Genomic DNA, 22665 nt, shown 5'->3' with positions numbered 1-22665 from the left:
ACTGAAAAGGGAAGGGAGAATCAAACATCAGTTTCAAATAACTGGGGGGTCATAGACAAAGTTGAGAAAAACGAGGCAGTCAGGAAAATTAAAATGGCGTGTGTGATTCTTACCTGTGTGCTACTGAAAATACTGTTGGATAACTCTGTCCCTGTTGTCTGGGTCGTCCTCTGAGTCTTCCTCCTCTTCACTCTCCACAGGCTCTACAGCTGCTTCAACACCACCATCTGGACCATCCTCCTGCAGGAAAGGCACCTGACGTCGCAATGCCAGATTGTGAAGCATACAGCAGGCCACGATGATCTGGCACACCTTCTTTGGTGAGTACATCAGTGATCCCCCTGTCATATGCAGACACCTAAACCTGGCCTTCAGGAGGCCAAAGGTTCTTTCAATGACCCTCCTAGTTCGCCCATGGGCCTCATTGTACCGTTCCTCAGCCCTGGTCCGGGGATTCCTCACTGGGGTCAATAGCCAAGGCAGGTTGGGGTAACCAGAGTCACCTATTAGCCACACACGTTGTCTCTGTAGCTGTTCCATCACAAAAGGGATGCTGCTATTACGCATCACATACGCGTCATGCACTGACCCAGGGAACTTGGCATTCACATGGGAGATGTACTGGTCAGCCAAACAGACCACCTGGACGTTCATAGAATGGTAACTCTTCCTGTTTCTGTACACCTGCTCATCGTCTTTTGGGGGGACTAAGGCTACATGGGTCCCATCAATGGCACCAATTATGTTGGGAATATGTCCAAGGGCATAAAAATCACCCTTCACAGTGGGCAAATCAACCTCCTCTGGGAATATAATGTAACTCCGCATGTGTTTCGTCAGGGCAGACAACACTCTAGACAACACCTTAGAAAACATTGGCTGAGACATTCCAGATGACATGGCCACTGTTGTCTGGAATGAGCCACTTGCAAGAAAATGGAGGACTGACAGCACCTGCACCAGAGGGGGAATTCCTGTGGGTTGGCGGATGGGGGACATCAGGGCTGGCTCCAGCTGGGCACACAGTTCATGGATGGTGGCACGGTCAAGTCGGTATCGTAGTATGATGTGGCGTTCTTCCATTGTCGACAGGTCCACCAGCGGTCGGTACACGCGAGGATTCATCCTTCTCCTCGCAAATCCCAGCGGACGGTGCCTAGGAAGGACAACATGGAGCACAGAGTCAAGATAATCACTGGTACGTTCACCACTGCTTGCATGGCACACGGTTATCTAGGTATTGAAAGGCGTGTATGTGTGGCAATGCCAGGCCTAGGCCTGTGTGTCGCAGTAGACATTATGCCATGTGGGCCCTTGAAATGGCGGCTGCCTGACCTGTGAAGTGGGACAATGGGATGTGAGGTCACTGCGCTGGCGGAGCACACCGTGGCGGTAGGCGGTCGAAGACCGCTATACGGAGCCGCATTGGATAACATTGAAGCCTATGGGTTTCAGGAGCCAATGACGATGTGCGCCGGCGGTCGTGGTACGCACCGCCGCGGTACGCACCACTGCGGGCGTGACCGCCATTTTCTATCTGCTTAATCACTCGAGACCTGATCATCCACAGGAGAGGACCTATACTGCAAGTGCTGCTGTGAACTCGGTCTGGAAGTGACAATGGCTGCTGCGACTGGGGAAAGGGCCCCTGCCTTCACATCTGAAGAGTTGGAGAAGCTCGTGGATGGGGTCCTCCCCCAGTATGCGTTACTCTACGGTCCTCCAGACCAACAGGTGAGTACACCGGGTGCACATGGAATGGGCGATGCCTGTGTGGAGTGGGGTGGATGTAAGTTGGTGGGGTGGGGGGCGAATGAGGAGTGCAACGCACGACAGATGAGAGCATGTGTTATATTGCAAGGTTGGGGAGGGGCGGCCAATCACATCTAACATGCAGTAAGTTGATGATTGTTTCCTTCCCACCCTGTACATGTCACATAGGTCAGCGCCCATCAGAAAGTCGGGATTTGGCGTGCCATCGCCAAGGAAGTCCGGGCCCTGGGGTTCCACGTCAGATGGGGCACCCACTGCCGCAAGAGGTGGGAGGACATCCGCCGCGGAACCAGGAAGACCGCCGAGTCACTGCTGGGGATGGCCTCCCAACCTAGGAGGGGTGCCAGTCGTACCCTGACCCCCCTGATGTCCCGGATCCTGGCGGTGGCCTACCCGGAGTTGGATTGGCGCTTGAGAGCATCACAGCAGACACAAGGGGGTGAGTATCAGCACATTCAGCTATCTTTCTGCGCAGTGGAGGCGTCTGGGTGGGGGAGGAGGGTTGGGGGTGACATTAGGCCAGGGCGCTTTCTGTAGTGTAGTCCTCTCCCTTAGGCATGGCCCTGTGCTCCCGGCCCCCACCTCCGTAGGGTGACAAGTCCAGCTATTGATGGTCCAGCCTCACACATGTGCGCGCTTGTCGTCTCCTGACCTGTTGTCCGAGTCAGAAGTACTGAGTAGTGTGCCCCGAATGCGCGGCTTAGTGCATGCGGCTCCTGTGTCTGTCCTCTCCGCCAACGGTGTTGACATTGCATGCACTCAACCAGGTTTTCTCTTTCTCCCCCCACCCTTCTTCTTCATCTTCTTGTGCATGTGTGCATTAGCATCATCAGGCGGAGGAGATTTGGCATCGGAGCACGAGGGAGCTGCAAGCCACAAGGCCCCGGTGGGCACAGGAACAGACACCGAGGGCCCAAGTGAGCCGGAGGGCGAGGGGAGCACCACGACGGGGACCGTTGGTGAGAGCAGCGACAGCGACACGTCCTCGGATGGGAGCTCCCTAGCGGTGGCGGCAACATCCGGGCCCCCCGCCTCTACAGGTACAGCCGCCACCCAGCGCACCAGCCCCGCCCTCCCAGCAGCCCCTCAGCCTACGCTCCGTGCCCACTCACCCAGGAAGGCGGGCGTCTCCTTCGCCCCAGGCACCTCAGCCCCTGCCCCTGTTACCCCTGCTGCCCTCAGTGAGGAGGTCATTGATCTCCTCAGGACACTCATTGTTGGGCAGACTACCCTTTTGAATGCCATCCAGGGGGTAGAAAGGGAGGTGCATCGGAGCAATGCCTACCTGGAGGGCATTCATTCGGGTCAGGCTGCTCATCAACGATCGTTCAATGCTCTGGCCTCAGCACTGACGGCAGCCATTGTCCCTGTTTCCAGCCTCCCTCTTCTGACTGCCTCCAGCCTGTCTCTGTCTCCTGTTCCTCAGCCTATCCCATCCACACCATCTGACCAGCCTGCACACACCTCAACACCCAAGGGCAGCTCATCCAGACACAAGCACCACAGATCCCACAAACACTCACCCAAGCAACACACAGATGCAGACATCCCAACAGTCACTACCACCCCTGTGTCCCCCTCCTCCTCGTCTCCCTCCTCCCTCCCTGTGACGTCTCCACTCACACCTGCATGCACACCAACATCAGCCAGTGCTTCCATCACCACCACACCCTCCTGTACAGACCGCACGCGTGCAGTCACCACCCCCACCCCCACTGCCATTTACACGTCCCCTGTGTCCTCTCCCACTGTGTCTGTCCCCACCCCTTCCAAGACACACAAACGCAGGCAGACACCCACCCAACAGACATCCACCTCACAACAGCCTACAGCACCTGCACCTTCACCCAATGACAGCACACCTGACTCTCATACAACCACATCCTCTTCCTCCACTTCCATCTCCACTTCTCCTACCTTTTACCTTGGCCCTAAAAAACTTTTCCTGGCTAATCTTGACCTCTTCCCCTCCGATGACCTACCCCCTCCATCTGCAAAGAGTCCCAAGAGCACCACAGCCACCACCAGCCCAACTTCGGGTGTCATTGTTGTGCATGGGTTCTGGAGCCCACCCTTTGCCAGCAGTGACACCTCCATCAGCAGCAAGGACACATCCAGCCCCCCCCCCCCCGGCAAGAGGACCAGGAAACACAAGGGCCGCCGTGCGAAGACTGACACGGCTGCCCCCAAGGAGCAGAGTTCGCCCACTTCACCAGCCACAACGTCTAGGGGAGGCAAGGGCCCGAGAGCCCCATCTAAGGAGCGTAAGGGCAGCAGGGCGGAGACGTCAGCCAGCAGGAGCGCGGAGCAGGTGGGCCCCACATGCCACATCCCAGCTGTAAAGGAGGACACCAAAGGGCCCAGGACTCCGTCACCGAAGGGCCCAGGAACATCACGGCCGGAGGGCATCTGAGCACGGAGTCCAGGCCAGGTCTGGCTCCCTTGAACCTACTGGATGTGCACCGCTGAACAGGGCCCGCCGTGCAGAAGAGCACCGCTGAACAGGGCCCGCCGTGAAGATAGGCACCGCTGAACAGGGCCCGCCGTGCAGAAGAGCACCGCTGAACAGGGCCCGCCGTGAAGATAGGCACCGCTGAACAGGGCCCGCCGTGCAGAAGAGCACCGCTGAACAGGGCCCGCCGTGCAGAAGAGCACCGCTGAACAGGGCCCGCCGTGAAGATAGGCACCGCTGAACAGGGCCCGCCGTGAAGATAGGCACCGCTGAACAGGGCCCGCCGTGCAGAAGAGCACCGCTGAACAGGGCCCGCCGTGCAGAAGAGCACCGCTGAACAGGGCCCGCCGTGAAGATAGGCACCGCTGAACAGGGCCCGCCGTGCAGAAGAGCACCGCTGAACAGGGCCCGCCGTGCAGAAGAGCACCGCTGAACAGGGCCCGCCGTGAAGATAGGCACCGCTGAACAGGGCCCGCCGTGAAGATAGGCACCGCTGAACAGGGCCCGCCGTGCAGAAGAGCACCGCTGAACAGGGCCCGCCGTGCAGAAGAGCACTGCTGAACAGGGCCCGCCGTGCAGAAGAGCACCGCTGAACAGGGCCCGCCGTGAAGATAGGCACCGCTGAACAGGGCCCGCCGTGCAGAAGAGCACCGCTGAACAGGGCCCGCCGTGCAGAAGAGCACCGCTCCGCTGGGCCCTTCCTGTCAAGCACCGCTCCGCTGGGCCCCTTCATCTCAAGCACCGCTCCGCTGGGCCCCGCCGTCTCCAGCACCGCTCCGCTGGGCCCCTTCATCTCAAGCACCACTCCGCTGGGCCCCGCCGTCTCCAGCACCGCTCCGCTGGGCCCCTTCATCTCAAGCACCGCTCCGCTGGGCCCCGCCGTCTCAAGCACCGCTCCGCTGGGCCCCTTCATCTCAAGCACCGCTCCGCTGGGCCCCTTCATCTCAAGCACCGCTCCGCTGGGCCTCGCCGTCTCAAGCACCACTCCGCTGGGCCCCTTCATCTCAAGCACCGCTCCGCTGGGCCCCTTCATCTCAAGCACCGCTCTGCTGGGCCCCTTCATCTCAAGCACTGCTCCGCTGGGCCCCGCCGTCTCCAGCACCGCTCCGCTGGGCCCCGCCGTCTCAAGCACCGCTCCGCTGGGCCCCTTCATCTCAAGCACCGCTCCGCTGGGCCCCTTCATCTCAAGCACCGCTCCGCTGGGCCCCGCCGTCTCAAGCACCGCTCCGCTGGGCCCCTTCATCTCAAGCACCGCTCCGCTGTGCCCCGCCGTCTCAAGCACCGCTCCGCTGGGCCCCTTCATCTCAAGCACCGCTCCGCTGGGCCCCGCCGTCTCCAGCACTGCTCCGCTGGGCCCCGCCGTCTCAAGCACCGCTCCGCTGGGCCCCTTCATCTCAAGCACTGTTTATGGTTCACTGTGCCCACCATGCCTCCTCCTTGACCAGTGGAGACTGTTATCCACTTGAGAGACTGTGGCTTTGCACTCCCCAGGATGGCAGAGTGGGCAACCCACCCACTGTAGAGACTTGAGAGACTGTGGCTTTGCACTCCCCAGGATGGTACAGTGGGCAACCCACCCACTGTAGAGACTTGAGAGACTGTGGCTTTGCACTCCCCAGGATGGTCCAGTGGGCAAGCCACCCACTGTAGAGACTTGAGAGACTGTGGCTTTGCACTCCCCAGGATGGTACAGTGGGCAACCCACCCACTGTAGAGACTTGAGAGACTGTGGCTTTGCACTCCCCAGGATGGCACAGTGGGCATGGTGGCCCCTTCGTGGATCTTGCGTCGTGGACTCATGTGGCTGTGGTGCCCCCCCCTTCCCTTCCCCCTGAGGTGCCTGTAGTATTTTCATCAGATGTCCCTGCAGTGTTCTCTCCAAAGGACTCAGGTCTCCTGTGTGGGCTTTGCCCTTGTGTCGCTACACTGTAGCCCACGGACTGTTCCATTTGACTTGGATGTAGCGGACTAATTGCCTCGGTTCGCCATGGCAGTGTGTATAGTATTATTTTGTTATGGATATTTTGCATAGTTGCCGATACGTCTCAGAGTCTATTTTTTATATAAAAATGTGGTTCACAATTTAATTCTGTCTTTGCATTTTTCAGGGGGGTTTGGGTGGTGTCACTGTGCATTGTTGCTCTGCATTGGTGTGTACATAGTTTGGGGGGGTGGGGGTCGCATATGTGTGTGCCCGTAACCTTTCCTCCTCCCCCCTCCCGTGTGTCGTAGGTGCAGTACTCACCGTTGTCGTCTGCGCCGGAGTTCGTACTCATGGTAGATGAGCAGGTAGACGAGTGCAGGTAGGATGTTTAATTCGGGTTCCATGCTGTCCTCCGTACTCGTGGAGTGTGTTTTGGTGAGCGTTTTCCCGTCCGTAGTCTGTTTCCGCCGTGTTTTTATCGGCGGGGCTCCCGCCCCGGAAAAGGTGGCGGATTGGTGAGTTGTGATAGTGTGGGCGGTACATTGTCTGCCGCCTGCCTGTTGGCGGTGACCGCCGCGCTGTTTGTCTGTACCGCCGTGGCGGTCGGAGTGTTAATGTGGCGGGCTGTGTTGGCGGTTCCCGCCAGGGTCAGAATTCCATTTTTTGGACCGCCGGCCTGTTGGCGGGTTGGCCGCCGCTTTATCACCGACCGCCAGGGTTAGAATGATCCCCTATATGTTGCACCTACAGTCCTGCATTATGTAGCATGCACAAAATACATGGCCTAATGGATCAGCAGGCTTGCCACCTACCTTCTCAATACCATGTGCATGGTACAAATTGTCTGAACACACATGTCAATGATATGTCATGTACTGTTAATGTATCATTACCCTCATGCTTTCCATCATGTAGGATGTCCACCCTGATGAAACATCACATTTGCCAATGTATAGTTTAGACAGAACAATGGGGACACCTCCTCACACCTCAGAGGGAGTGTAGTAGGTATGCCATGTCAAATTTCTGATTGGGATAACACCCTCACATGAAGTTTTCATCTATTTAAAAACACAGGAATATTTTACCCTGTTTATCATCTGTCAGACCCTATGTTGCACATAGAACTAGATCCAGTGGAATAGGAATGGTCAGAGCCCAAAGAGCTGCACAACTTACCAATTGGGTATATGGACTGTGGATCAGTAGGTGGGAAGGATGACACAGCAGGTTACACATATGTATAGCGGTGTAGAGGTACACATATGACACATTCACATGAGCATCACCACATGCTGTCATACAATTTGGTCAACATAGGTGAGTAATATGTTCCTATACACAATATAATATCCACATCTGTGTATCAATGTTGGCAACTGTAGTACTATGTCTTCCTAGGAGATCGTCTACCTGTAGCACGTACCACATTTTCACAGCTGAGATATTTAAACATACACTTAACTGGCAGAGGCATGTACATGTGTGTAGTCAGTACTTACTCCCTTGTGGCTGCTGTGCTGCCCTCAAATGTCCATCCACCTCAGGGTAGGCCACCACGAAAATGTGGGCCATTAGGGGGGGGGAGTCAAGATCTGACAGGCACCCCTCTCTTATTGGGAGGACATCACCAGTAGGGCCTCTGCGGTCTTCTGGGTCCAGCATCTCAGGTCCTCCCACCGCTTCCTACAGTGGGTGCTCTGCTGGCAGTGGATCCACAGGGTCCGCAGTAGCTTGGTGATGGCACACCAGTGTCCCTTTTTCTGATGGGCATTGACCTGCATAAATGACACAGACCAAAGGAAAAAGTAATGTCCACATGCACCATGCCAACACAAGTGGACAGAACACTTCAGTTATAGCAAGTAGGCAAATATTTCCATCCTCTCAGTTCAATTCATGAACAATTTAGCATCCGCAGGCAGCAAAACTGTCACTATTCAACATTTGAGGTACACCATCATAAACCCACACCTATCACACATTGGTACACCATTGGACTCACCTGCTCTTCGGGTGCACCATATAGCTGTTTATACTGAGGTAGGACCTCCTCCACGAGCTGATCCAGCTCTTCTGGGGTGAAGGCTGGGGCCCTATCACCTGCAGGACGTGGCATGATAGCTCCCAGAGACAGTGCAAAGCAGCTCAGGTAGTGGAGGTCTTGCTGGCAACAGTGTCAAGAGCAATACTGCAGAAGATGGCGGTCGCAACCGCCACGTACATGACAGTCATCACTGGTGGTCATCGCCATTGGCCCAAGCCCGCCAAAGGCAGCAATGTATTCCAATGGCAATTTCCACAGCAGTTGTGACCGCCTACCACCATGACGACATCTGCCAACAGAGTTTGGTCACTTCCACATATCCAGTACAGTAGGTCATGTGGCTGCCATTTTGGGCACATTTCATGTATAGAAGAGTTTTGGAATCTGTCATTTACGATTTCCTATATTGTGCTAAATATCAGTTAGTACTGCCCTCAGGTTTAGTAGTCAATTTGTGCATGTGAGTAGTTAAAGTTGTGTAACAGAGGGATTTGTGGTGAAAGAAATGTACACAAATTCTCATCATCCTATGTGCTTCGTTAATGTAGAATGGGTGCTATAAAATTGTGTTTCACATGTAAACTTGGTTAAACTATCAAACACTGTCTGTCACAGTTAAATATTCATGTATATCACATTAGCTAATTCAAGGAATGTGCACCAAGGGGAGTGTCATAGGAAGCATAGCAACATGCTGTACTGTAGATGTCAGATGTTGTAACTAACCTTGATTGCAGAGATGTGTAACTTGTATATAGACATATTCATTATGTGTGCAATGTTCATGTCTGTTAGAAATTGGGTTTTTGGTTGGCAGTCAGGTTACCCTCTGTCCAAGCAAGAACCCTCACTCTAGTCAGGGTAAGTCACACACAATCCAAAATTAGCCTGTGCCCACCGTCTGGTAGCTTGGCACGAGCAGTCAGGCTTAACTTAGAAGGCAATGTGTAAAGTATTTGTGCAATAAATCATACAATACCACCATATAGCACCACAAAAATACACCACACAGTGTTTAGAAAAATATATAATATTTATCAGGATATTTGAAGGTCAAAACGAATAAAGTTGCAATGCGAATTTGTAGAGATATCACTGAAAAATTATATAAAGTGTCTTAAGTCTTTAAAAAGCAAACAAAGGTGGTCATTCCAACCTCGGTGGTAAAAGGCGCTTACCGCCAGACAGAAGACTACCATAACACCGCCGCGGTAAACCGCCACGGTCATTCTGACCCACACTAGGCAAACCGCTAAAATACCGCCATCCACAAAAGTCCGCCACACCAAAGGTCAGCGATAAACTGGCGATGACCAAACCTCCACCGTCACGCCAACAGAAATACACCCATGCCATTACGACCCACGAATCCACGCAGCGGTCTTTCAACCGCGGTATTCTATTGCCGGTACACACCGCCGCGGTCGAAATACACATACACCTACAAAACACTACCACATTGGACAATTCGAAATACACACACCTGATACACATACACACACCACTCCCACACACCCAATACATTATAAAACACACACCCACATCACCCACAAACCCTTACGACCAGAAATTTCGAACGAAGACCAGAGAGAGACACCACAATCTACAAACAATCATCCACAGGCACACAATACCAATACCCACAGAATGGACTCTGGTAAGTCTCATCTTCACTACTTCATCCCCCCCACCCCACCTGCATGCCAACTCATACCCCCACCCTCACCCCCTTCACAACTACCCCTTGCAAATGTCTCACCATCACAACCCATCCATCCCAAAACTTAGCCCTGCATGCGGCCCCAAAGCATGGACACCCATCACCAAAGCATGCCCAATGCACGTACCCATCACCCCCCCCTAAAACACCGTCACAACAGCCCCCACAAAGGAATGCCAGCACTGGGGTACACGGGCACCCACCCATTCCACGCCATTGGCACACACAGAAGCAATAACCATACTTTTATACCCCTGCAGGACCCGAACGCCAGGTCACCGCGCAGGAGGGTCCACAAATGTCCCCTCCACCCCCAGAAGAGGCCCACAGTGATGACAGCAGCTCTGTCTCCCTGGATCTAGATGACCAGCCCGGTCCATCGGGGACCTCTGGACAGTCGGTTCCCCTCAGACAGGCACAGGCCACAGCAGACCTTCCCCCCTCTGGGAACAGCAGCACAGCAGCACAGCACCCACCCAGCGGGCCCATACCTCTGTCCCCAGGACACGTCAATCAGCGGTGTGTCCACCACTACAGGGAACCCAGGCTAACCCACCACCCCAACAACAACAGGGACCTGGGGGCAGTGGTAGTGGGCACACGGTCCAGGGGACGGAGGCCCAAGGAAATAGGGGAACTGGGAGGGCAGCTGTGCGACGGGGGGGGACCGGCCTAGGGAACCCACTCTCCATGAGGCCCTCTCCTCCATCATGGGAGCATACCACCACTCCCAGGAGACGATGGCGACGGTCCTGGCCAGGTTTCAGGAAATCCAGCTTCTGCAGGAACAACAGTATATGGGGTTCAGGGAGGAACTGAGAAACATCAGTACCACCATGGGTACCATCGTAGTGGCCCTGAATGAGTTAATCTCCACATTGCGGACCACTGTGGCACCTCAAAGGGCCCCTGACACTAGCATGGACCAAGAACTGGCTACCACCTCTGCCGGCGCTAGTGGACAAGAGGCCCCGACAGAAGACCAACAGGCCACCAGGACCCCACCCGCTGCAGAAGGAGAACCACCCCGCAAGTGGGCCCTGAGATCCAGGAAGAAGACAGAGTAACATGTCAAGACCCCCGCCAGCAAAGGATACCGCCCTGATTGTCATCCCACTGTCCCACATTGTCACCCTGTCCAACCTTAAACTGCCCCTGCTCCACTTCCCACAGGCATTTGGACAATGCACCTGTGAACCTGATAGTCTGGACTCTGCCATGGACAATCCTCCACCATCACCCCTCACCGATTTGCAACCATCCATCCAAATTAGAGCACTTGAATAAACACACTTATTGCACATAAACAATGTGGAGTCTGTCTGTGATTTTAACAAATGTATTAGACATGACAGTGCCAAAATTGTTATTCACATTGTGATGCCAAAAAACCGCTGTCACACAGCTGTAGTCCATGGGGAAACTAAGCAGATGTCACGCAGTGGGGTCCACAGCTCTGAAAACGGAAGGGAAAGTCACAACACAGTTACCATACACTGGGGGAAAAAGTCAGACAGTAGAGAGGTAGGAATCTTTAAGTAAATGTAATATGCCGGTGTGTACTCTTACCTGTGTGTCACTGAAAGTATTGCTCTATTACTGTGTTCCTGTTGTCTATGTCGTCCTCTTCGGCTTCCTCTTCTTCACTCTCCACAGGCTCCACAGCTGCTACAACACCATCATCCGGACCATCGTCCTGCAGAAAAGGCACCTGGCGGCGCAAAGCCAGGTTGTGAAGCATACAGCAGGCCACGATGATCTGGCACACCTTCTTTGGTGAGTACATTAGGGATCCACCTGTCATATGGAGGCACCTGAACCTGGCCTTCAGGAGGCCAAAGGTGCGTTCGATCACCCTCCTAGTCCGCCCATGGGCCTCATTGTAGCGTTCCTCTGCCCTGGTCCTGGGATTCCTCACTGGGGTCAATAGCCAGGAAAGGTTGGGGTAACCAGAGTCCCCTAATAGCCACACACGGTGCCTCTGGAGTTGCCCCATCACATACGGGATGCTGCTATTGCGCAGGATGTAGGCGTCATGCACAGAGCCAGGGAACTTGGCATTAACATGTGAGATGTACTGGTCTGCCAAACAGAAAATCTGTACATTCATCGAATGATAACTTTTCCTGTTCCTGTACACCTGTTCACTTTCTCTGGGGGGTACCAAAGCCACATGGGTCCCATCAATGGCACCTATGCTGTTGGGGATATGTCCAAGGGCATAGAAGTCACCCTTGACTGTAGGCAAATCCCCCACCTCAGGGAAAACGATGTAGCTCCGCATGTGTTTGAGCAGGGCAGACAACACTCTGGACAACACCTTGGAAAACATAGGTTGAGACATCCCTGATGATATGGCCACTGTTGTATGAAATGACCCACTTCTAAGAAATGGAGTACTGACAGCACCTACACTAGAGGGGGGATCCCTGTGGGTTGGCGGATGGGTGACATCAGGTCTGCCTCCAGCTGGGCACACAGTTCATATATAGTGGCTCGGTCAAGCCTGTATGTCAGAATGACATGTCGTTCCTCCATTGTCGACAGGTCCACCAGCGGTCTGTACACGGGAAGATTCCTCCATCTCCTCGCATTGCCAAGCGGACGGTGCCTAGGAAGGACAACAGCGAGCACAGAGTCAATCAACCCACAGGTACGTTCCCACAGCTTGCACACAACACGATTCACTATGCATTGAATGGTGTGTATGAGTGTTGAGGAAAGGCCTAGGTATGTGTGACGCAGTAAAAATTAAGCCATGTGGGCCCTTGAAATGGCGGCTGCCTGACCTGTGAAGTGTGACAATGGGAAGTGAGGTCAATGCGCTGGCGTGGCACACCGTGGCGGTAGGCGGTCGAAGACCGCGGCGCAAAGCCGCATTGGTTCACATTGAATCCTATGGGTTTCAGGAGCCAATGACGATGTGCGCCGGCGGTCGCGGTACGCACCGCCGCGGTACGCACCGCCGCGGGCGTGACCGCCATTTTCTATCAGCTTAATCACTCGATACCTGATCTTCCACAGGAGAGGACCTACACTGCAAGTGCTGCTGTGACCTCGGGCTGGAAGAGACAATGGCTGCTGCGACTGGGGAAAGGGCCCCTGCCTTCCCTTCTGAAGAATTGGAGAAACTCGTGGATGGGGTCCTCCCCCAGTATGCGCTACTCTACGGTCCTCCAGACCAACAGGTAAGTACACTGGGACCATGCTTTGTGGGCAATGCCTGGATTGAGTCGGGTGGATGAAAGATGGTGGGGAGGGGAGCGATTGAGTCATGCATCAGACGACAGATGAGAGCATGTGCCACAGGGCAAGGGTGGGGATGGGGGGCCACTCACATCGAGCATGCAGAAGGTGATGAAAATCACGATTTGGCGTGCTATCGCCAAAGACGTCCGGACCCTGGGGGTCCACAACAGACGGGGCACCCACTGCCGGAAGAGGTGGGAGGACATCCGCCGTGGGAGCAGGAAGACGGCAGAGTCTCTGCTGGGGATGGCCTCCCAAAGTAGGAGGGGTGCCAGTCGTCAATTGACCCCCCTGATGTCGCGGATCCTGGCGGTGGCCTACCCCGATTTGGAAGGGCACGTGAGGGCATCACAGCAGACACAAGGGGGTGAGTACAGTCTCATTCTGGTGACTTTGCGCGCAGTGGAGGTGTCTGGGTGGGGGAGGAGGGCTGTGGGTCTCCCTAGGCCAGGGCGAATTCTGTAGGCTAGGCCCCTCCGTAAGGCATGGCCCTGTGCCCCCGCCCCCCACCTCTGTAGGGTGCCAAGTTCAGGTATCCATGGCCCTGTGTCATCTATGTGTGCAGTTGTCATCAATAGGCTTGTAGGCCATGTCCCACGGATTGCGTAGTGGACCCCAAGTGCGCGGCGTAGTGCAGGGGGCTTCTGTGTCTGTCTTGTCCGCCAACGGTAGCGGTAATCCATGCACTCAACATGTCTTTATTTCTCTCCCCCCCCCCCTTTTTTGTGGTCTTCCTGTTCATGTGTGCATCAGCATCATCAGGCGGAGGAGAAGTGGCATCGGAGCACGAGGGAGCTGCATCTCACATGGCCATGGCGGGCCATGCAACTGAGTCGGATTTCACCAGTGAGACGGAGGGCGAGGGGAGCTCCACAGCGGGGACTCGTGCTGATGTCAGTGGCAGCGACTTGTCCTCTGAAGGGAGCTCTCTTGTGGTGGCGGCAACATCCGTGCCCCCCGCAACAACAGGTACAGCCGCCACCCAGCGCACCAGCACCGCCCTCCCAGCAGCCCCTCAGCCTTCGCCCCGTGCCCGCTCACCCAGGAAGGTGTGCATCTCCTTCGCCCCAGGCACCTCAGGCCCTGCCCCAGTCACCCCTGCTGCCCTCAGTGAGGAGGTCATTGACCTCCTGAGGACCATCATTGTTGGTCAGTCTACCCTTTTGAATGCCATCCAGGGTGTAGAAAGGGAGGTGCACCGGAGTAATGCATACCTGGAGGGCATTCATTCGGGTCAGGCTGCCCATCAGCGATCGTTCAACGCTCTGGCCTCAGCACTGACGGCAGCAATTGTCCCTGTCTCTAGCCTCCCCCCTCCAACTTCCTCCACCCAGACCCAATCCCCAGTACCTCTGCCTATCCCAGACACACCATCAGACCAGCCTGCACACACCTCAACACCCAAGAGAAGCTCATCCAGACATAAGCACCACACATCACACAAGCATTCACACAAGCAACATCCACATGCAGACATACCGACAGCCACTGTCTCCACTGTGTCCCCCTCCTCCTCGTCTCCCTCCTCCCTCCCTGTGACGTCTCCACTCACACTTGCATGCACAACATCTTCAGCCACTACGTCCATCACCAGCACACCCACCAGAACACTCCGCACACGTGCAGTGACCACCCCCACTACCATTTACACGTCCCCTGTGTCCTCTCCCAGTGTGTCTATCACCCCCTCTTCCAAACCACACAAACGCAAGCAGCCACCCACCCAACAGCCATCCACCTCACGACAGCCTCCAGCCCAAGCACCTGCACCCAAAGACACCAGACTTCACACTCCTACAACCACATCCTCTTCCTCCACTCCCATACCCACTACACCTACCCGTCACTCTCTTTCCAAATTGCTTTTCCTTGCCAACCTTAACCTCTTTCCAACAACTCCCCCACCCCGGCCATCTCATAAGACTGCAATCAGCACCTCAGCCACCACCAAACCAGGACCTATCAGGACTGTTGTCCAAGGACTGTGGAGTCCCCCACCCTCAAGGGCAACAACTCCAGTGAGGAGCCAAGGCACGGCCAGCCTACCCCCGGAATAGCACCCAAAAGTTAGCAGTGCCCGGCGCGAGAGGCCACGGACACCAGGGACCAAAATCCCTTCCCTGGCTCCGTCTGGAAGTGGGGTGCCACCTGGCACACCGCCAAAGGTGTCAAAGGGCCACAGACGAGCAGGGAAGGGTGGGAAGGGCAGCACGCCCGACAAGTCCAGCAGCAGCCCAGCTGCCCAGGAGTCCCCCACCAGCCCCTGTGTGCAGGAGGACACCCAGAGGCCCGGTACGGCAGCCCAGGAGGGCCCCGCAAGCCAACGGACAGATGGGCAGGAAGGCCCTGCCAGCCACATGGCAGGTGGCGAGTGACACCCATGCCTGGGCCGGAACCGCTGAACTGGGCCCTTTCAAACAAGCACCGCTGAACTGGGCCCTTTCAATCAAGCACCGCTGAACTGGGCCCTTTCAAACAAGCACCGCTGAACTGGGCACCGCCGCCTCAAGCACCGCTGAACAGGGCACCGCCGTCTCAAGCACCGCTGAACTGGGCACCGCCGTCTCAAGCACCGCTGAACTGGGCACCGCCATCTCAAGAACCGCTCCGCTGGGCACCGCCGTCTCAAGCACTGCTGAATAGGGCACCGCCGTCTCAAGCACCGCTGAACAGGGCCCTTTCAAACAAGCACCGCTGATCTGGGCACCGCTGTCTAAAGCACCGCTGAACTGGGCACCGCCGTCTCAAGCACCGCTGAACTCGGCACCGTCATCTCAAGAACCGCTCCGCTGGGCACCGCCGTCTCAAGCACCGCTGAACAGGGCCCTTTCAAACAAGCACTGCTGAACTGGGCACCGCCGTCTCAAGCACCGCTGAACTGGGCACCGACGTCTCAAGCACCGCTGAACTGGGCACCGCCGTCTCAAGCACCGCTGAACAGGGCACCGCCGTCTCAAGCACCGCTGAACTGGGCACCGCCGTCTCAAGCACCGCTGAACTGGGCACCGCCGTCTCAAGAACCGCTCCGCTGGGCACCGCCGTCTCAAGCACCGCTCCGCTGGGCCCTTCATCTCAAGCACCGCTCCGTTGGGCCCTTCATCTCAAGCACCGCTCCACTGGGCACCGCCGTCTCAAGAACCGCTGAACAGGGCACCGCCGTCTCATGCACCGCTGAACAGGGCCCTTTCAATCAAGCACCGCTGAACAGGGCCCTTTCAAACAAGCACCACTGAACTGGGCACCGCCGTCTCAAGCACCGCTGAACAGGGCCCTTTCAATCAAGCACCGCTGAACTGGGCCCTTTCAAACAAGCACCGCTGAACTGGGCACCGCCGTCTCAAGCACCGCTCCGCTGGGCACCGCCGTCTCAAGCACCGCTGAACAGGGCCCTTTCAATCAAGCACCGCTGAACAGGGCCCTTTCAAACAAGCACCGCTGAACTGGGCACCGTCGTCTCAAGCACCGCTGAACAGGGCCCTTTCAATCAAGCACCGCTGAACTGGGCCCTTTCAAACAAGCACCGCTGAACTGGGCACCGCCGTCTCAAGAACCGCTCCGCTGGGCACCGCCGTCTCAAGCACCGCTCCGCTGGGCCCTTCATCTCAAGCACCGCTCTGTTGGGCCCTTCATCTCAAGCACCGCTCCACTGGGCACCGCCGTCTCAAGAACCGCTGAACAGGGCACCGCCGTCTCAAGCACCGCTGAACAGGGCCCTTTCAATCAAGCACCGCTGAACAGGGCCCTTTCAAACAAGCACCGCTGAACTGGGCACCGCCGTCTCAAGCACCGCTGAACAGGGCCCTTTCAATCAAGCACCGCTGAACTGGGCCCTTTCAAACAAGCACCGCTGAACTGGGCACCGCCGTCTCAAGCACCGCTCCGCTGGGCACCGCCGTCTCAAGCACCGCTGAACAGGGCACCGCCGTCTCAAGCACCGCTGAACAGGGCCCTTTCAATCAAGCACCGCTGAACAGGGCCCTTTCAAACAAGCACCGCTGAACTGGGCACCGCCGTCTCAAGCACCGTTGAACAGGGCTCTTTCAATCAAGCACCGCTGAACTGGGCCCTTTCAAACAAGCACCGCTGAACTAGGCACCGCCGTCTCAAGAACCGCTCCGCTGGGCACCGCCGTCTCAAGCACCGCTCCGCTGGGCCCTTCATCTCAAGCACCGCTCCGCTGGGCCCTTCATCTCAAACACCGCTCCGCTGGGCACCGCCGTCTCAAGCACCGCTCCGCTGGGCCCTTCATCTCAAGCACCGCTCCGCTGGGCACCGCCGTCTCAAGAACCGCTGAACTGGGCCCTTCATCTCAAGCACCGCTGAACTGGGCCCTTCATCTCAAGCACCGCTCCGCTGGGCCCTTCATCTCAAGCACCGCTCCGCTGGGCACCGCTGTCTCAAGAACCACTGAACTGTGCCCTTCATCTCAAGCACCGCTGAACTGGGCCCTTCATCTCAAGCACTGCTGGCCCATTGGCGGAAGGGGCAGGCCAGCATCTGTGTCGGGCAGGGCTGCACGAGGCACTCTGGGCACTAGTCCCCCTCCAGTACCAGTGGAGACTGTTATCCACTTGAGAGACTGTGGCTTTGCACTCCCCAGGATGGTACAGTGGGCAAGCCACCCACTGTAGAGACTTGAGAGACTGTGGCTTTGCACTCCCCAGGATGGCACAGTGGGCAACCCACCCACTGTAGAGACTTGAGAGACTGTGGCTTTGCACTCCCCAGGATGGGACAGTGGCCATGGAGGCCCCTCGTGGACCTGGCGTCGTGTACTCATGTGGCTGAGGTGCCCCCCCTTCCCTTCCCCCTGAGGTGCCTGTAGTTTTTCTATCTGATGCCCCTGCGGTGTTCTCTCCGTTGGTGTCAGGTATCTTGTGTGGGCCTTGCCCATGTGATTTGGGCCCAGTGGTCCACGGACAATGACAGCTAGAATTATCGGACTTTTAATATTTATGTATATATTAGTTTTAAATGTGTGATATTTTTATAAGGCAATAATACAATATATTTGACTGTTTATGATCTATTCCTTTTGTCTTTGCATTCTTTCGGGGGGGTTTGGGGGTTGTAACAGTGATGTATTGCTATGCATTGATGTGTGTGTTGTAGTGGGTGGGGGTGTCGCGTATGTGTGTCCCCGTAATATTTTCTCCTCCCCCCTCCCCTGTGTCGTAGGTGCAGTACTCACCGTTGTCTTCTGCGCCGGCACTCGTGCTCCTGGTAGAGGAGCAGGAATACAATAGCTGGTAGGATGTGTAATTCGGGTTCCATGCTGTCCAGATTCCTCGTGGGGTGTATGGAGGTGAGCGTTTTCGGTTTGAAATGTCTGTTTCCGCCGTGTTTTTATCGGCGGGGCTATCGCCCCGGAAAAGGTGGCGGATTGGTGGGTTGTGATAGGGTGGGCGGTACATTGTCTCCCGCCTGTCTGTTGGCGGTGACCGCTGCGCTGTTTGTTTGTCCCGCCGTGGCGGTCGGAGTGTTAAAGTGGCGGTCTCTGTTGGCGGTTTCCGCCAGGGTCAGAATTCCATTTTTTTAACCGCCAGCCTGTTGGCGGGTTAGCCGCCGCTTTAACACCTACCGCCAGGGTTGGAATGACCACCAAAGTCTCTTTCAAGCACAAAGTACCTGGTTTGGAGTGGAAAATCTCCTCAGAGGGCCACAGAAGAAGAGATACGTGGAAAAATGGTGTGTGTGTCGATTTCTCCCCAGCACACACGGACTTGCGTCGTTATTTTTCACACGGGGAAGTCATGCGTCATTTTCCGGTGCGCGGACAGTCTCTTTCTGTGGATCGCGGGGATTACCAGATGTCCCGGGTCTGTGCGTGGATTTTCCTGCTTGTTTTCCGGCTGCGCGTCGTTCTGCGGGGCTGCGCGTCAAAGTTTCGCTCTCACGGCAGGCGTCGCGTCGATTTCTCCTCAGGAGGTCGGGCGGCGTTGTCCTTGCGAGGCCGTGCGTCGAAGTTACGGTCGTCCTGAAGGCGTCGCGTTGATCAGCATCGGTGTACGGCGTTTTTCTCACCGCGGAACAAGCAGTGCGTCGAAAATTTTGGCGCACGAAGCGTCCAAGTGAAAAAGAGAAGTCTTTTTGGTCCTGAGACTTCAGGGAACAGGAGGCAAGCTCTATCCAAGCCCTTGGAGAGCACTTTCACAGCCAGGCAAGAGTTCAGAAAGGCAGCAGGCCAACAGCAAGGCAACAGTCCTTTGTAGAAAGCAGACAGGTGAGTCCTTTGAGCAGCCAGGCAGTTCTTCTTGTCAGGATGTAGTTTCTGGTTCAGGTTTCTTCTCCAGCAAGTGTCTGATGAGGTAGGGCAGAGGCCCTGTTTTATACCCAAATGTGCCTTTGAAGTGAGGGAGACTTCAAAGAGTGGCTAAGAAGTGCACCAGGTCCCCTTTCAGTTCAATCCTGTCTGCCAGGGTCCCAGTAGGGGGTGTGGCAGTCCTTTGTATGAGAGCAGGCCCTCCACCCTCCCAGCCCAGGAAGACCCATTCAAAATGCAGATGTATGCAAGTGAGGCTGAGTACCCTGTGTTTGGGGTGAGTCTGAGTGAATGCACAAGGAGCTGTCAACCAAGCCCAGCCAGACGTGGATTGTAAGGCACAGAAAGATTTAAGTGCAAAGAAATGCTCACTTTCTAAAAGTGGCATTTCTAGAATAGTAATATTAAATCCGACTTCACCAGTCAGCAGGATTTTGTATTACCATTCTGTCCATACTAAATATGACCTTCCTGCTCCTTTCAGATCAGCAGCTGCCACTTCAACAATGTATGAGGGCAGCCCCAATGTTAGCCTATGAAAGGAGCAGGCCTCACAGTAGTGTAAAAACGAATTTAGGAGTTTTACACTACCAGGACATATAACTACACAGGTACATGTCCTGCCTTTTACCTACACAGCACCCTGCTCTAGGGGTTACCTAGGGCACACATTAGGGGGGACTTATATGTAGAAAAAGGGGAGTTCTAGGCTTGGCAAGTTCTTTTAAATGCCAAGTCGAAGTGGCAGTGAAACTGCACACACAGGCTTTGCAATGGCAAGTCTGAGACAAGGTTAAGGGGGCTACTTAAGTGGGTGGCACAACCAGTGCTACAGGTCCACTAGTAGCCTTTAATCTACAGGCCCTAGGCACATATAGTGCACATTACTAGGGACTTATAAGTAAATTAAATAGTCCAATCAGGTATGATTCAAAGTTACCATGTTTAAAAAGGGAGAGAGCATATGCACTTTAGCACTGGTTAGCAGTGGTAAAGTGCGCAGAGTCTAAAAGCCAGCAAAACAGGGTCCAAAAAGTGGAGGGAGGCAGGCAAAAAGTTAGGGGTGACCACCCTAAGGCATGTCAGGTCTAACATGTGTCCCACCCAGCTGAAAGTGGGGAGAGCTACCCGACCTCCTGGGAGCTCTCATCGCTAAGACGGAAGTATCTGGAGAGACCATCAGCATTGGTGGGGTCAACCCCTGGGCGATGCTCCACCGTAAAGTCCATCCCCTGAAGGGAAATGGACCATCTCAAGAGTTTTGGATTCTCACCCCTCATCTGCATGAGCCATCTGAGGGGCCTGTGGTCTGTCTGAACCCGGAAGTGAGTCCTAAACAGGTAGGGTCTTAGCTTCTTCAGTGCCCAGACCGCAGCAAATGCTTCTCTCTCAATAGCACTCCACCTTTGTTCCCGTGGTAATAGTCTTCTGCTAATAAAGACTACTGGTTGGTCTGAGCCCTCCTCATTCAGCTGTGCTAGAACAGCCCCTATGCCATGCTCTGAAGCGTCTGTCTGCACAATAAATTCCTGAGAGTAGTCAGGGGCCTTGAGCACGGGGGCCGTGCACATCGCTTCCTTCAGAGAATCAAAGGCTTTCTGACAGGCCTCTGTCCAATTCACCAACCTAGGTTGTTTCTTCGAAGTGAGTTCTGTCAAGGGGGACACAATGGTACCATAGCCCTTGACGAACCTGCGGTAGTATCCAGTGAGGCCCAAAAATGCTCTCACCTCAGTCTGTGTTCTAGGTGGTTGCCAGGCCTTGATAGTTTCAATCTTGGCCTGGAGCGGCTGCACCCTGCCACCACCTACTAGGTGTCCCAAGTACACCACGGAACCCTGCCCAATCTGGCACTTACTAGCCTTGATAGTCAGGCCTGCCTGTTGCAGGGCCTGAAGCACCTCCTTGAGGTGGAGCAGGTGTTCCTCCCAGCTGGAACTGTAGACAGCTATGTCATCTAGGTAAGCTGCACAGAAGGCATCTTTACCAGCTAGGACCCCGTTAACCAAGTGTTGGAAGGTAGCGGGGCATTTTTCAGCCCAAATGGCATCACCCTGAATTGGTAATGGCCATCAGGGGTGGAAAAAGCAGATCTTTCTTTAGCCCCCTCAGTCAGGCCAATCTGCCAGTACCCGGAAGTAAGATCGAACGTACTCAGGAACTTGGCAGCGCCTAGCCTGTCAACGAGCTCATCAGCTCGGGGGATGGGGTGAGCATCAGTCCGGGTGACTGAGTTGAGAATCCGGTAGTCCACACAGAACCAGAGTTCTGGCTTCGCACCTGGGGCAGTAGCTTTGGGAACCAATACCACAGGGCTGGCCCATGGACTACTGGATTTCTCAATAACCCCCAAAGTCAACCTCTTGCAGACCTCCTCCTTGATGCTGGCCTTCACCTTATCTGACAACCTGTAAATTTTGTTCTTTACAGGGGCACTGTCAGCTGTGTCAATGTCATGCACACAGAGGTGGGTTAGTCCAGGAGTAAGGGAGAACAGGGGGGAGAACTGCTCTAACAGCTCATAGCAGTCCCCTCTCTGGGTTGGAGTCAGGGAGTCAGAGAGAATGACACCACCTACTAACCCATCCCCTTCTTTGACAGCAAGGAGGTCGGGGAGAGGTTCACTCTCCTCTTCCATGCCCTCATCTGTGCCCAGGAGCATACTGACCTCAGACCTCTCAAAGTGAGGTTTGAGCCGGTTGTGATGGAGGACCCTTAGGGGGTGCCTAGGGGTCTTGAGGTCCACTAGGTAAGTGGCCTCCCCTTTACGCTCCTTGATCTCAAAGGGGCCAGTCCAGCAGTCCTGGAGAGCCCTGGGCTCTACTGGCTCCATCACCCAAACTTTGTCTCCAGGTGAGAACTCAACTAGAGTGGCCTTCTGGTCGTACCACTTCTTCATCACCTCTTGACTGGCCTCGAGGTTACTCTGGGCCTGCTTCCAGAAGCGTTGGGTTTGTTTGCGGAGGGCCAGCATGTAGCTGACCACATCCTGGGGAGGGGCCTGGGGAGCTCTCTCCCAGCCCTCCTTAACGATGCTTAGGGGTCCCCTGACAGGGTGACCATAGAGAAGCTCAAAGGGGCTGAACCCCACCCCTTTCTGGGGCACCTCTCTATAAGCAAACAACAGGCAGGGTAAGAGGACGTCCCACTTACGCCTCATGGCCTCAGTCAGGCCACCAATCATGCCTTTCAGGGTCTGGTTGAATCTCTCAACAAGCCCATTGGTTTGAGGATGATA

Source organism: Pleurodeles waltl, chromosome 3_2 (genome assembly GCF_031143425.1).
Source record: "Pleurodeles waltl isolate 20211129_DDA chromosome 3_2, aPleWal1.hap1.20221129, whole genome shotgun sequence".
NCBI classification, from domain to species: Eukaryota; Metazoa; Chordata; class Amphibia; order Caudata; family Salamandridae; genus Pleurodeles; species Pleurodeles waltl.
This window is presented reverse-complemented; position numbering follows the sequence as displayed.